The sequence below is a fragment of the Cuculus canorus genome, chromosome 7, assembly GCF_017976375.1.
Source record: "Cuculus canorus isolate bCucCan1 chromosome 7, bCucCan1.pri, whole genome shotgun sequence".
Lineage (NCBI taxonomy): Eukaryota > Metazoa > Chordata > Aves > Cuculiformes > Cuculidae > Cuculus > Cuculus canorus.
Window position 1 is genome coordinate 4,647,575 of NC_071407.1, and position 16,032 is coordinate 4,663,606.

A 16,032-nucleotide genomic window follows, 5' to 3' on the forward strand; every position below is an offset into this window, starting at 1 on the left:
AGCCATATCCTTGCTTCCCGAGGCAACTCACATCATCTCACAAACATCACTTCAGGAGTCGCGTACCTGGGGTGCCTTAGATCAGCATTCAGACGTTGCGCTTCAGATTTGGATGGAGGATTGTGCTGATGTGGCCTGGGGAGCTCAGCGTTGATCATTATGCTCACCGGTGTTTGCAGAATAAGGTCACAGGACACGTGCAATCCAGCAGCATCTGTGAAGGAAAGGGGAAACCCACCAGAGCACAAGTGTGGGTTGTCACACTTAAAGGCAAGAATACGTGGCCCTACAACAGTGGTATACTGAACATTTTGTGTGCTAGGGTACGTATCCATTCCTCTGTGGCTGTTTATCTATATATTTTGTCCATCCACAATGGAAATGTAGTGCCCTAAGTATGTCATAACTCCTAAAATATGTAAGTACTCCAGCTGACCTTCTGAATAGCTATAAAATTGTAATTTAAGGAGTTTAATTCATATACAAAATAACAGTTTCTGAGAAATCCTGTTGTGTCTTGTTTCCACTTAAATTTAAACAAAACTAAAAAAGGTAAAAACTGTTCTCTGAAAAAAAAAAAAAAAAGAAAACAAAAATATTTTCATTCCCCAGAACAATTTCCAGAGCCCAGAGAACCTGGAGTTTGCGTGGTAGCCGTTCCGAAATGCGCCGCGAACGCTACCTACAAAATATGCTTTAGATAAATTTTGCAATTTCCTTCTGCTACATTCTCTAGGAGTAGTTTACATCCTGCCTTGAGCACAGATCTTGACACAAAGGACTGGATAATGCAGCCCCAATTCATGCTGGAGTGTACCTATGCCATGGGAAAATATCTCTGCCTTTAATGAGATGTGGGTATATCTAAGGCATACTAATATGAGCAAGAGTTGATGACTAACATGAGCATCTGCTTCAAAAACACCACAGCTAGAGCTGAGATATTATTATAGACAGTCTATTGTACTTGCAAAAGACAAGTGAAGAGTTCTTCGTTGAGAATACATGTCAGAAAAATGACATGTTTTCATCACTTCCAGCCATAGTTAAAAGATTCGGAATACATTAACCAGCTGAAAGAAAACCACTTTCAGCTTTTGTATCACAGTTGGAATCTGTAAATGCAAGTTACAATGTAACAGACAATTAGTGTGAATCCAACCATTCATCATTTCTAAACAGTTATATATTTATTTATTTTAACGCACAGAGGGAAATGCGATGTTTTTCACCGAGTGCACAATGCTCCAGCTCAGGGGATCCGAGCTAGTGAAAGGATTTTAGGGTGGGCAGGACTGACGCAGTAACTGTAGCTGAGTAGTTATTTAACACAAAACTTGAGCTGATTAGTTATTTCAGCCCAAGCGTACACTCCTGCATCTCACTACAAAATGATCCAAATCCGTTTGATGAAAATCTGGTTGATAAGTCAGCATGCCAGCTGGCAGGGGATCCTGGGCTTCGCTTTCAATAACTTCTTATCAGTGGTAGCTATTTCTTCTGATTTCTTTCCTAAATCAGACTCGTTATTTCCTTTCTGCGGAAGGCTTCAGCCAGACTCCAGGGACTGAATTGCAAGCAGTTATACAGACAGTTATAGGAATGCATTGCATCGTTTATGATAGGGATCGCGAGGCACCGGCAAGTGCCCGAGGATAACTGTTTCGGTTAAAGTTTTCCCCTTGTAACCAGGTATTGAGACTCAGAATCATCCTTTCATGAAATGAGTGTGTCCATGTGGACGGACAGCGCTGGACCACCTCCCTCCCTTACTCTGTGTTTCTGGAGCTGACTTGGACGTCTCTGAATCCAGACTGACAGCACGAGCCTCGTATACTCTTTGATAGGAGCGCTACCGTGTCACGAGATGAGATCGTAGAAATTTAGGGAGCAGTCTTTAGTCAAATTAGATTTTCAAGGAAAATCATCTCAGATATAAGAACTGGGCACAGAAATAACAGTTTAAAAAAAAAAAAAAAGGGAAAACTACTTTTTGATTATTTGTAGGAAGCACAGGAGCAAAGAGGATAAAAGTTGCTGGGAAAGATGTGCCCACAGAGGCAAACGGTGTGTGCACCCCTCAGGCTTCTGTCAGAAACACAGCTACAGCCATGAGTGTTACTGACATGGCTAAAAGGAAGCACAAGGAGAAAGAATACAAAAAAGTCTGGAATAAGGTATATATAATCTTTACCCAGAAAGAAAACCAGTGATTTTTGAATATTTATAAAAAGAGAAAGAAAAATGAAACCTTTACACAGCCAGGTTTGTCAGTCCCGTTTTAAAGATATGTCATTTAAAATGGGGAACCAGATCCCTGAAAATGTTCCCACACCAGCACAGGTTATTATCCAGACCATCCGTGTTGGTACAGTCCTCTCCTGAGCTTCACCTTCCTGTCACAAACCTCATTTTTCTCATGCATTTAGAGCAGCACCAATTTCACTACAACATACAAAAAGAAGATTGTTAATGTAAATATGGGACTATGAAGGAGGAGACCTGGTTGATATTCTCTGCTCCTCTGGTGCTCCACCAGAACAGCACTTTCTGCCCCACAGGCCGCAGGGGGGCTGAGCTCTTTGGTATCTGTGAAATCTTCAGACAATGTCATGCTGAAAGAAAACAAAAGACAAGCGAAGAATTAGCATAGAATTGTAGAATGGTTTGGGTTGGAAGGGACATTAAAGGCCATACAGTCCCACCCCTGCCATGGGCAGGGACACCTTCCACTGGATCAGGGGCTCAAAGTCCCATCCAGCCTGGCCTTGAACACCGCCAGGGATGGGGCAGCCACCACTGCTCTGGGCAACCTGGGCCAGGGCCTCCCCACCCTCACAGTATTGTTCTCATCTTCTCTGGGCTAAACAAGCTAAACAATTAATATTTTCACCCATCACCTTCAGTATATTTTATCACTGTAGTTATTTAGATTTTTTTTCCTTGCTTAAATTATTTCAAGTAGACCCTTTATCATTTTCTTCATCGGCCAGCCTTTCCACCTCTTTTACTGCATTCCTTCAACCCCCTTAAAAAGGAGACAAAATTTAGTATAAAAATAGTGGTCAAATTAACTGGCATTTCCAGGCTGCCTCCACTGTCAGTGTCTGTGATGGCAGGAGATGTTTTGCCAGCATCACTTTATTAAAAGATATATATATGCATATATATAGCCAAGAACTGTGTGGGAGCTGTTTCTCAAAAAAATGTTGAAAGCGACATGAGAATTATTTGTGCATATCATTTCTACAGTGTCATAAGCATTCATGGCAGACAAATAATAGAAGAAGTGCTTTCCCGGAAAGTAAGTGTTATAAAGCTGTTTAATTAATAAGATGGCTTAGTAGGTGCCATTAGGCACCTCTTTAGGTTAATTTTTGCCTCAGCAGGGGTGTGGATAAAAAGGAAGTAATTTTGCACCTTCTTCCAGATGAAGCATCATTTTTATTAGATCAGAAGGGACTAGGCTTTTCCAGTCCTTGCATTTATCTTACCGCACTATGAGGTGACAAAGTCTCTCTCTGTTTCAAGCCTTACAATAGCATTAAGCCTGTTATTTCATAGTATCGTAAAATCATAGAATGGTTTGGGTTGGAAGGGACGTCAAAGCCCATCCCATCCCACCCCTGCCATGGGCAGGGACACCTCCCACTGGATCAGGAGCTCCAAGCCCCATCCAACCTGGCCTGGAATCCCTCCAGGGATGGGGCAGACACTTCTCTGGGCCACCTGAGCCAGGGCCTCCCCACCCTCACAGAACAACGTTTCTTCCTAATATCCAATCTAAAAGTAAAATATAAAAAAACCCTCCAATAAATAATAGCTCATGTCTACTCTGCACACTTAATCACGCTCTAAGAATCGTGCGAATTTGAAGCCAGCCTCAAAGCTGAAGTGCACAGACCATTTCTTTAGAGGGATTATATTTTTACACTACTCTTAGCCCAAGCCAGATCAGCTCATTTTTATTTATGCCCATAGCATGCATGAAAGGACACAAGAAAAAAACAATAATTCATCCAAAGATGGTGTTTCCAGTGAAGAGCTCTGTCCTAGCTAGTTCTCTCCAAAGATAACTGTCTATAGATGAAGCACAAAGCCACGTCTATGGCAGTTCCTCTTTAGTTATGCTCTCAGCATTTCCCAAGTAGCAAGCTTGACGCGTGCCTGCTGTTTCACAGTTAAAACCACCTCTTTTTAATAAATCCTGCAGACTTTTTCAAGCGTTTCTTAAAATATGCAGAAACTGAGTGTACTTGTTTTCCTTACAAACTGTCTTTCCAGTGAGGAGACCTGTTTTATATGACTTTGCGCCACTGACTGAGACAATTAAATAAACACATTAAACACCTCAGCAATTGATTTTGACAGAAGTAAAATACCGCACTGGAAGTTCAAACGAGACGCTATGATATAACTGAGTCACCTTACCTTACGCGCAGGATGACAAACAGATTTCTGGGGCTTCAAATATACGCATTAGTGTTCAGATACTTAAACATTTAAAATATTTAAATCTGGATTTACTTGTTATCCTAAGCGGCCTCCTACAGGTTTACAGGCCTAAGTTCTTCAGATTTGTCTAATTCTAGGCTATCTTTGCATGACATATCGGAGCAGGTTTAGCAAACACACTTGTTCCTGAGTTGTTGCAGCAACTTCAGCCAGTTCTGAAATCAGATGTGTAGCTTGGACACTGCTCATCCCGAGCAAAAACCAAACTTCAGTTGCCCACAGGGTCTGTGATATACAAGATAAAAAAGGGATTGAGAAATATGTCCTGTAGCACCTATGTATTGGCATCTGCCTGCTCGCGTGCCCAGCGCCGAGAAGAACTGAAAGAGAGGAGTAAAAGTAGGAAAACCCCCCTAAACTTAATATAAAAAAACCCCAAACCACTAAAACAAAACAACACAATCACCACCTTTAAAAGAGGAATTCATATTTTATACCTCCAGCATCTCAAAATTGGAATGTAACAATGTGCCAAGCTATCTTAATACATCAGAGAGAATAAAGGGTGCACAAGACTAGTTTAATAAGACATTCACTGTAAGAAACAATGAAGTGACAGGAATTTGTTTATAACATTCAAAACGAAAAGAGGACAGAGATGAGAGCACAACCTAATGCACATTGTTCGCATTATCTACAGTCCATGCCAGGCTTAGTTCCGCTGAATGGTTTCTCTGCTCCCTTATTATGACTTTTTTTTTGGTGGTATTTCAGTGTTGAAACTGCAGAGAACCTGTATTCCCTTCCCCACTGAGTGGGAAAGCTTAATACAGGAGATAATATCAATGTTTAAAGTCCTGTGGCTGCTGTGACAGAATGCAGGTTCCCGATTCTGAGAGAAGACTCTTTGTCAGATCTTTTTCCACAATCTCTTAGCTTATTTACTTATTATCAATAACATATACTGAAGACCAGTGCATAGTCCAAAGAGACAGATCAAGGCAAGATTTTCTTGCTCAGACCCAGTCACAACATGTGTGAGTGTAAGGAGGAGCTACTTCATCAATTTGAATGTATACTCGTTTGTATTCAAAAACTTCATCGTGCTTCATTACATGACAATATTTTGGGGGGAGAAGTGAGGAGGCTAATTCCATTCCCCATCCTAATGTGCCTTAGAGTAGTCTCCTTCCAAACACAATAAAATCACAATCATTTAGGTTGGAAAAGACCTTTAATATCATCGAGTCCAACCCTTAACCTAACACTGCCCAAGCTACCACTAAATCATGTCCCTAAGCACTATGTCTATGCGACCTTTAAATCCCTCTGGGGATGGTGACTCAACTACTTATTTTTGATCCTGAAGCCACAATTCCCTGCAAGCCAATGCAACCAAGACAGCAGCCAAAGATGCTATTGTTAAGCCACTCCTTCAGCGCAGCTTCATTCTTCAAACTCTTGAGCACTATCAAAAGAAGCACTGAACTTCAACCTAAATGTTTATCATTCAGGTGTCTCTCTTCTTAAATCTATTTAAATGTATTTTAATCCCACATGAACACAGTTCTAGATTATTTGTATGGGAGGAAACGGCAGCTGAGGAAAGGAAGGTGCAATCATGAAAGTTATGAGTGGTTTAAGCATCATTTTAATCTTCTTGCATTGACACTTTTCAAAAAAAAAAAGTTGCCTTTCCCTTCTTTCCCCCTCTTTTCTGTAGGGCGGCAGAGAGTTTGTGACAGAACTCTGTAAATACCACATTACTGAAACGCAGGATCTGCCTCCTCCAGCACATAGCTTTGCTTTTAACAGTTGTGTGAAATCCAAAGGCTGAAAGCTTCTGGAATCCTAGGACTGAATGGGGGGGGTTGGGTCCCTCCATGGGCTGAAGCCGCCTGCAAGTGCAAGAGAGAGGCCACAACATTCCCAAAGTAAATTCATCTTTAGCCCTTTTTGGGTAGTTTGCTCTTGCTACTTCTGTTATAAAACTAATTGCAAAGCTGAAGTCTTTTATTCATTCAAAGTATCTAATTTCCAATTTATACGTACTTGGGGCAAGTACCTATTTATCTGCTCTCGAGTCAGTGTTACAATCTGTTCTACCTCAAGTACTTTCTGACATTCCCTGGCGTTTACTCCTCTGCTCCACAATTTCTTCGTGGCTATCAATATTAATATTTCTCTGACTTGACTTCACAAAGATGGACAATCAAAGTTCTCGGGGTTTCTTTTTTTTTTCCATTTTCTGGGTTCAGGTTTTATCAGCCAAAGACGGATATCTATGTCATGAATTTTTGAGGTGGAATCAATTCCAGTTTTTCAACCTGAAGTCTTCCAGGCCAATTTGCTAAAGTGAACACTCTCTGGATATGTCCTTGAGGCACCCAAGTTCAATGGAACTGGAGAAAAGCAATATATTCCCCCTTCTCCTAAAAAAATTAACATTAAGTAAATATTTCTAACAACTCACCGAAACAAGTCCTCAGAAAATTAGCTTTAAACCTGAGGGAAACACAGAACCTCAGGGATTTACTTTAAAAATATCAATGGAGGAAAGTACGGATTTTTAATGAATATATGCTAAATATCTTACAACTTGGAGCACTTAAGATGCAATCGATCTCACCACAGTAGTGACAAGCTAGGGAGCAGTGAGCACAGAGAATTATCATCAGATAAAAAGCTCAAAACAGAATTACATTCTTTGCTTGTCACCAAAGCACTAATCCTGGGAGGGTGTGGGAAGGCAATTTACATACAAAACTGAAGCCACATAGCTAACGCACTCTGATTTTTCACTCAAACTCCATTTCAGTGACAGAAGGGTCTTTTTCCTGTAGCCACACACTTAGAAAAAAAATGAGTGGTTGTGTTCCTCATACACTATTGCTCTTTCTACAGCACCGGAGAATTATTTAGTGTTCTGCTGAAAATTGTAAGGTAGGCTAATGAAAATTGGCCAGCCCCTGTCTTCTCATCATTTCAAAACTCCTAAAAATACTATTTACAAAGTCTGAAACTGGAAAGCTACACTGAATAATGTATAAAGAACACATTTCTTTGAATTTCATAGCCTTTTGATGGCAAAAAATTCATAGACATTGACAGACTGAAGGATGTTATCTTGCTGTGTAGCAAGGCAGATGAAGAGCTCTGTAAAGGTTTCTTCCTTTCGAGTGCATCCATCTCCTGGAAGCGGATCCCTGGGAGTGCAATTATGCTACTTTTTTGTTGTTGTTGTTGTTATACATATATCTGGTGGTAATGTTTTTTTCAGACATCTTCTCCCAAATGTTAAACTGACTGTCTAGACTCAGCCCTTTTTTCTCTATCATGTGCAATCATTTCCTTGATGACTCTTAGCCATTCGTAACTGACAGGACAACTGGGTGATCTTCTAACTTCAACGGAACTCTGCTGACTTTAAGCTGGTGAAGGGTCTGGAGCACAAATCTTATGAGCGGCTGAGGGAACTGGGGTTGTTTAGCCTTGAGAAGAGGAAGCTGAGGGGAGACCTCATCACTTTCTACAGCTCCCTGAAAGAAGAGTGTAGCAAAGTGGATGCCGGTCTCTTCTCCCTAGTAACAAGTGATCAGATGAGAGGAAATGGCCTCAAGTTGTTCCAGGGAAGGTTTAAAGTGGACATCAGGAAAAATTTCTTTACTGAAAGAATGCTGAAGTTCTGGTACAGGGTGTCTAGGGATATGGTGGAGTCATCAGCCCTGGAGGTGTTCAAAAAACACGTAGACATGGCACTTCGGGACATGCTTTAGAAGGCACAGTGGTGTTGGGCTGATGGTTAGACTTGATCATCTTAGAGGTCTTTTCCAACCATAATGATTCTATAATCCTATGACTTCCCCTTTGTGACCACAATGCTCGATTGCATCAACTCATCTGTACCTCTTGGGTCCTGGTCCCCATACCAAAGGGATTTCCCACTGCTGAGGGCAAGGTCATGCCCAGGAACACACATGGAGTCTGGATCTACACTGCTTCTGAGAAGAGCGTGCAGCCAGCAGGCATGCGAAGGGACAGGGAGCGTTTGTCCCAGTACAACACCTGCACTAGCTGAATAACTTCACTTGCTCATTGATTAAGTTGTCTTCCACCCCTTACCTCCCCCTCCCAGCCATGAGGCAGGAAAATCAGTCCAGGATGAGCATGAATTACTGGACATTTCATTCCACAATTTCAGGAAATTCCTCAACAGTCCTCTCTGTTAACAGGCATATTATTACCTGTCTTTTATTCCCACTGTGAAAATTAGTCATAACGTACCATCTGGTTTCCCCCTTAGTCAGCAGCCAGTATAAGCATTATGTTCAAGAGCATCAGGGGATTCTGTCAGGGTGCAGACACATTTTTAGTGATCATGTTGACTTCTTCATTCGTAGAATAGCAGAATTCTCCCTTTTCAAGGATTATTGTTATATTTTGCTCTTTCCGAGAAAGCAGAATTGTTAATTTAACCCCTGCAGCAGTCTCAGTTAGAAAATGCACAGTGCGTATGAGATATTTAATGTACGCAGCTGGTGTGACCATTTAAAAAAAATTAAGGCAAAAATAGCTTCTTGGGTTTCAATTTCCTCCCCAAAAGGGAAGAAAAAAGAAAAAAGGAGGCACATTTTGTTCTGCTCTAATTAGTATGTGTGCCAGTGCACGACTTCCAAAGCAGGCAGATGCTTTGAATGAAGTGTAATGTAGATTTTCATTAATCTTCTTTGGCACAAGACTTTTCTGCTGCTATGTGTATGCAAGAAGTAATGACTAGAAAAGATGAACAATCACAGGCAGTTCGAACCAACTTAAGCTGGCTTTTGTAAAGGGCGAGGCAGGGTCGTAAAGGAGTGTGGCTGCCTCAGTGTCTGACAGCTCTAGGTTTCTGCTTTTTCATTATAATGAAAGGCTTGGGGTAATTCCTTTTTAATACAAAATATCAGACTCAGATACGGGAACCTGAAGAAATTAAATATCAATGCGTTGAAAAATGCATGCATTAAATCAGTTCGGTGACTGATCCAAGAGAAGACCTCACAGCAGGCAGAGAACTGAAAACTGTACACCCTGAAACCACTTTCCTGTTTAAAAAGGAGTAAGGAGAGTTTCCCCGTCTCGCTACAACTCGCAACAACAACCTATCAATGAACAGTTTCAGAGTGAAGCTGGAACTACTTTCATCTTTCCCTCCCTCAGTTTAGAGATCTTCTTGCTTGCTTTAGCTATGGCTAAGGGGAAAAAAAGCTTGGGAGTTGACTGTGTGTGTTTCCTCTTCTTACATAGCCTAGCTGGGTTATTCCACCCAAGAGCCCAACTCTGTGTTTGGGGAAAGCCCCAATAAGAACCGCAGAGGCTGCAAGTTCGTTCGCCGGCAGCAGAAAGTGCTCTCTTATCAGGAAAAGACTGACACAAAAGTGAAAGTCACATACAAACCACCCTTCAGAGATACTCTCTTAATTACAAGCACACACCAAGGATGTGATCTTTCCAATTTTGTGTTCTTGCAATCAACATAATTCAATTTTTTTAAATATCTGCTGCTTTTTGGGATCACCGCTACCGATACTGTTATCTTTCACTTTCCTGTGGCCTCTTCCATGTCTTTCTCTTTTCTTCCTCGGAACAGTTGTTGATTCCCTCTGTGCTCCTTCCCTTTATTTGTGACCTTTGCATCTTATGCTTTCCTACACTTGTAAGAAGAGAGTTAACAGATTGCTGCTCTATACGTTAGATTTGGAGATTAACTCCTAAATAGGAGTAATGGGACTGGGAATTTCATAGTCCCTCAGAGACACTGGCATGGGCAAACACTTTTTCTCAGCTGTTTCGTTCCCACTTTCAGAAGAATCTTGCAAGTATGAAGTTGAAAACATAGCATCTTACCTGCAAGCCTCAATTTTGCCTTGAACAAGCAGCAGACCACTAAGCACATTATGTGGGATAGTTCCAGGCTACGGATGGCTTGTTTGACATCTACGCATAGGAGAAATTAAATTAAAGGAAAAAAAAATAAGTTCCTTTAATAACAAAATCATTAATTACACAAATGGATTTCTATTTACAGCGCAAGTGAAATGATGACTTAAGAAGATTACAGAGCAACGTGCAGTACAGAACATTGCTTTCAGGAAGAGCACAAGCCAAAACCAGAATGAAAAGCGTATGCCATCATTTCAGATAATACACAAGGGATACAAAAATAAGGTCTAAAAATTGAACAGAAAGAAACATTTTTCTGATCTCTTCAGAAACAGACCAAAACCATTATACAACGGCACCAGAGCATTAATGTGTCCTGACCAAGCACTGAAATAAAAAAATGAGGAAAAAGTGGCTTTAATCTACTGCAAGTATTACCTTTTCCAGAAGCCATGCAGAATAAAACACTTTTTTTTTTTCCCAAAACCAACATCCATCTTTGGTGAATGCTTCCAGGATAAAGAAATAAAAGCTACTGTATTTGGGAAGTTTACCTGCTTCAGGGTACAGCTGTGGTGAGGGTGGGACCAGGCTAACCGTTAGGTTTCCTAGATGTAGCAGAATTCAGGGATTTTATAACATACCTTTCAGCTTCACATTGCAGAGTAGAATCCTTACAGCTTAGTTTTCAAGGTATTAGTTAAGAAATACAACTATAATACCTTACTGAAGACACAGGGTCCCATTCTGCTCTCGGGTTCCAGCCCTTTGCAAACTCTACTTACGGACAATAAAAGCATCAGAGCTTCCTGGGAACCCTGTTGTCTGGATGCACGTTCCTTAACCGTAAAACCTAGTGGGGCTCTTCAGTTTTTGCTTTTTCTTCAACATGAAACTTAGACTAGGGATGGGCGAGATGATAAAGGGAAGAAAACTGGCAAGCTGTCAGGCCTCACGTCCCATCTGTTTCCGTATCCATTGGTCTAAAATCTTTAAAAGATGTTACCTCTCTCCACTGGCTCCCTTTTTTTTGGTTTTTTTTTGGTACCCTTAAAAGAACAGATCTACCACAGCAACGTTTCTACAGGAGCTGAAACACCACTTACTGCCCAGGTTTTGTAAACACACTGGAATCTGCTTTTTGGGTCAATCCCCGCTGTCTTGTCAAATACTTTCTCTAACGCACGCTGGAGTGAGCACGATACCAGTGTGCTTTATTAAATAAAGGAGTTAAATTTTAAAACATATGTATTCACAAGGTAAAACAAAGTCCATTGAAACTGGTGTTTTTCTTGCTCATTCGAATGGTAAAAATGATTACATTGCACCTTGTACCGATGTGCAGCGGTGCTGTTGTATCAGTGGCTGTAAATCTGGCCTTGTTGGCATCAAGACACCGTTGCAGAGCAGACAATGGTGTAGATCTCTACCCTTATATGTTTTTTTAACAGGGTCAAAAGGTTTTCTTTATATAATTTTTCAGTATGCATCATTAAGTTAATCTATTAGTGGTACCCTTTCATGTGTATCTGTTCATCTATGTGTGTAAAGCAATGGCAAATTCATCAGTTCCATGGACACAAAGTTTACATGACATTTAGATACATAGATCAGCATAAACTCACCCGATTCTATCAAAATAAATTGACTATTCAAGCTTAGAGAATGTATTTAATACTTGAAGGGGGAGGAAAAAAAGGATCCCCGTCAGAAACAGCTCACAACTTTCCTGTAGGCACCTTCACTGAGATCAATCACCCTACTTAAAAACTCAAGGTAGATGACACCCATCTCATAACTCAGGCACCGAAAATCACTGCCTAATGACAACACCATGGATGTGTACTTCAGCTTTAAAATTATTTCTAGAAACTATTGATTCAGTAGATTAGGCTGAAGTAGAACACACTGAGACGGATTTCCTCTATAACGCATCTCACCACTCTGAAAATGATCGAACAAACTCGTTAACTCAACAGCTGATTTGGTTTATTTCGAGGTTTGAGCCTCTTATGCTGTTCTATTTCATATATAAATACAAAAGTGGATGGACATGGCACTATTGTGGATCTGAGAGGATGTAAAGAAAGGAAAAATCTTGCTTTTACAGTGAGCACTATAACAGTGGAGTGCTTCACTGGCTCAGATAAATAATAACCTTTAGCTGCAGCAAAAAGAACACCCTACAAATAACCTTTGTTTCATTTAAAAAATGTATAGAAAACCTTACAGGCAGGAGAGAGAACCATGAGTTAAAAGCTTCAAGGCAGATAAATCAAGAAAGAAGCAGGGGGATGGGCAGGTGAAGGAGAAAGCAATACTCGAAAGCAGAGCATCAGTCTGACAGCTTACCTCTTGCAGGAATATTTTGAATTATTTCAGTTGTCATTACCTTAAGGAAGTTTTCACTATGATAGCATAAATATTAAATATTTTTAAAGATGAAAGCGCCGAAGAATCTGTCTTGAATTCTGTTTTGTCTTCCATACAAAAGGAGCAGTCATTAAATACGTTGCTCACAGGCTACATAGAGATAAGGAAACCTGCCCCTATGTGACCTTAGAAGTGACTAACTGTGGATGTCGTTAATGGAACTCTAAACTGAGCTTTCAGAATGGCAGCTTTGACCCTTTGCCACTTCAAATATTTTGGCTAGGAAGGCTCCTCAGGGTGCTCCATATATAAATATTATTAATGCGCCAAGAAAAAAAAACAGTCATAACTACAAAAAACTTTCAAGATCAACCAAATATCACAAAAAAAGAAAAAGACATGGCATGTCCTATGTTCATTTATCCATATTTAAAAATTCCACCAGGGAAAATTCTTCTCAAGACTCAACACCAGCTCCAGTGTTAAAGCGGCATTTAGGCTATGCAATAACATTCCGAGCAGCAAACGGTGCACACTTAAGGGTGACATTATAAGAATAACACAGAGTATTAATAAATATTCTTCTCTGAAGAGTTCAATACTTCAGCACCTCGGGGCTTTTTGCGAACAAGTGGGAGATTTAGCACCTGTCTGCTATGTGAAGATGATTTTCCACCTGAAAGCTGGAGAAAAGAGAGATAAGGTACTAACGTTCCTTAGGCTCCTGAAGTGAAGATGGGGCAGAACTTGAAATAAACAGTAGATAAAATAGTTCTCCTGAGAAGGAGAAATCTGTGATTCATTCCCTGACCCTTCTGGATAGGAGAATCCTCCTCTGCACACCTAATGCAAACTCAGCTCCTTTTTGCTGGGCTGAACTGACGTTATAGCTCTGCTCTGACAAAGAAGAGAGTTCCTGAGGAGGGATATCACTGTAAAAAAATAAAGAGGAGAGTGTGGGAAGCAGAGGACAGCAAACCAAAGCTGCCAGCGTCACCACTGGGGGTTGGGCAGGAGTAAGGATGCAGCTTGGAAGGGAAGCCTTACCCCATGGGGGTAAAAAAGCCCACACAGGACATGGGATGACCTTAAATAACACTCCAATAGGATCAGCTTCTATGGCCTCAGTTTACCTTCCCTAACAAACACTGAGCACCACTTTAAAAGTCGATCCTGTTGCCCTTTACTGGTGGAGGGGACTGTGTCTGGGGCAGAATTCAACCTAGCACAGATGAGATGCTCACCGGAAATATCTCAGGGATGAGGTGAGAAATGGAGATTGGTGCTGCCAAGAGACCACTCAATAGCAGGAGGGAGAAAGGATCATTCCCGTGGCTGCCAGTCACCACCTGAGTTTTGTTCCCCCAAAAAAGAGCCAAGGCAACTTCATGCTTGTAGAAGAATGGTTCTAGACATAGAGTACAGCAACATGGGGTGGGAGAAAGCACTCCCACCGGCAATGTGAGCACAGAAATTACAGAAATAGGGGACCAGTACGAAACCACACGCATTCCCCAGATTTATAGCCTTGATTCTGCAGCCACATCAACTCGTAGAAACCCACCGATTTCAACAAAATCTTGATTTTGCAAACGCTGAAAATGAACAGAAATTTCTGCTGTAAAGATGTAAAAAAAAAGAAAAAAAAAAGCCAACTGACAATTGTGATTACTCAGAGGTAATACAGTTACGTTTCAAGCATACAAAATGACGATTTATCAAAGCCTCAGCCCCTGCTGGAGAATTCATGACTTCTGCAATACAAACAGTAAAATCCTTAATGAGACAAGTAGCACAGATAAAACTGCTGCTCAGACCTACCCCAAGCAGCCGCAGTTACCCAATTAGCGATCTGGCAGGAATGTGAGCACATTTCCCCATTCAGCTCCACAGAAGAGAAATAAATATTTCATGTATGTAAACTCAGTCGCTGACTGATCATTAAACATTACCCTAAAGAAACAGGAACGTCTTATAATATACTCACCCACGCTTTCTCAGGCTTTCTCTACACCTTGTGAAGATTAAGGAACAAAAGTAGGATTTAAATTAAGAGCTTTCATAGGTTTGTGTGTTTATTGTCTATACCAGAGTATTGCAAATAACTGCGCCTAAAATATAGTTTGTGACTGAGAGGAAAAATGCACGTGATGCTCAACACCCCTACATTTCCTGCCGGGTTTTCTGTGGAGCTAGGGAACAACATCCTTCACTTCACTCTCTAAAGTGCAATTTTGCTTCTCAGAGCAAAAGGACCGTTTTACTTCCATTGCTTTTGTCCCACAAGCAAGATGACATCATGAGCCGCGGTGGGTCGAGAAAGCGTGGGGTTGGGTCACGCGCTGCCGGGCAGCTCTGCTGGCTCCCACTCAGCAAACCCCTGCCTGCAACTGGAGAGCCCAAACGGGCTCACCGACCCACCCCTTCCCCAGGAGCTGTCAGCATGGCACACGGCGCTGGGTTCAGCTGAAAGACTCGCTGCTGTACATCTCATTAAATGTTCCCACAGCTTCTGGGAACTGCTGATCTGTGTGTCAGCTCCGCTCCTCAGGCAGGGAGCTGCTGGATCATTAGTAGCTTTCTGCTACAGAAAAAAAAGAAAAGCGATGGTAACACCTCTTCAGCGTGTATGTTACTCAAAATGCTGAAGTTTTCAGAACATTAGCTTCTCACAGCAAGAATAAAAACTTATTGCTGATGAAACAATAGGACTCATAGGGAAATGGTATCAGGAGGTGGTCGCATACTCCGAAAGTTGTCCCTACAGCCATAAGCTACTTTCACCCTACCTGACCATTGAACTTTGGAGCTTTCCTCCTGCCATCTCCGCAGGACTGGACTTGCACAAACACTCTCTGCCAGCAGATCCTGTCGTACTGACACCTAAAGAAACAAAATTTTGTGCAGGCGAAATTAAAATAGAACTTGATCTTTTAGTGATAATTGGAATAGATATTATCTTCGAAGATCACTAAGTCTTAAAAGAAAAGTCACTCTCCGATATCCGGGCATCCCCATTAAGCAAAACACCACCGAATCCTGCTCCTACGGCAGCATTGGAAGCTGGAGCAGCCGTCCACCCTGCAGCAGCACCGCTGTTCTTCATGTCGCAGCAGCCGGAATAACTTCCTCACAACCCCAAAGGAATTTGCTACTTAGAACACTTTTTGTTTCATGCATAACATCCAGAGAGCGAGGAGCATTTGATTAATCATAAGGTGATTAATTATTTGCGCTCCTTATGGTCTGAGTTCGGCATAGCAATCAGCTTCTCACAGCAGC

General features: G+C 41.4%; 1 long non-coding RNA gene across 1 annotated transcript; it reads right to left on the reverse strand.

Moving 5' to 3' along the window:
• Positions 1-1,289: 1,289 nt before the first annotated feature.
• LOC128852728 (uncharacterized) lies at positions 1,290-14,860 on the reverse strand. Its single transcript, XR_008450741.1, has 3 exons — positions 14,738-14,860; positions 10,342-10,431; positions 1,290-2,615 (listed from the first exon to the last, which is right to left on the reverse strand). It is a non-coding gene; the product is annotated as an uncharacterized LOC128852728 (long non-coding RNA).
• Positions 14,861-16,032: the final 1,172 nt, after the last annotated feature.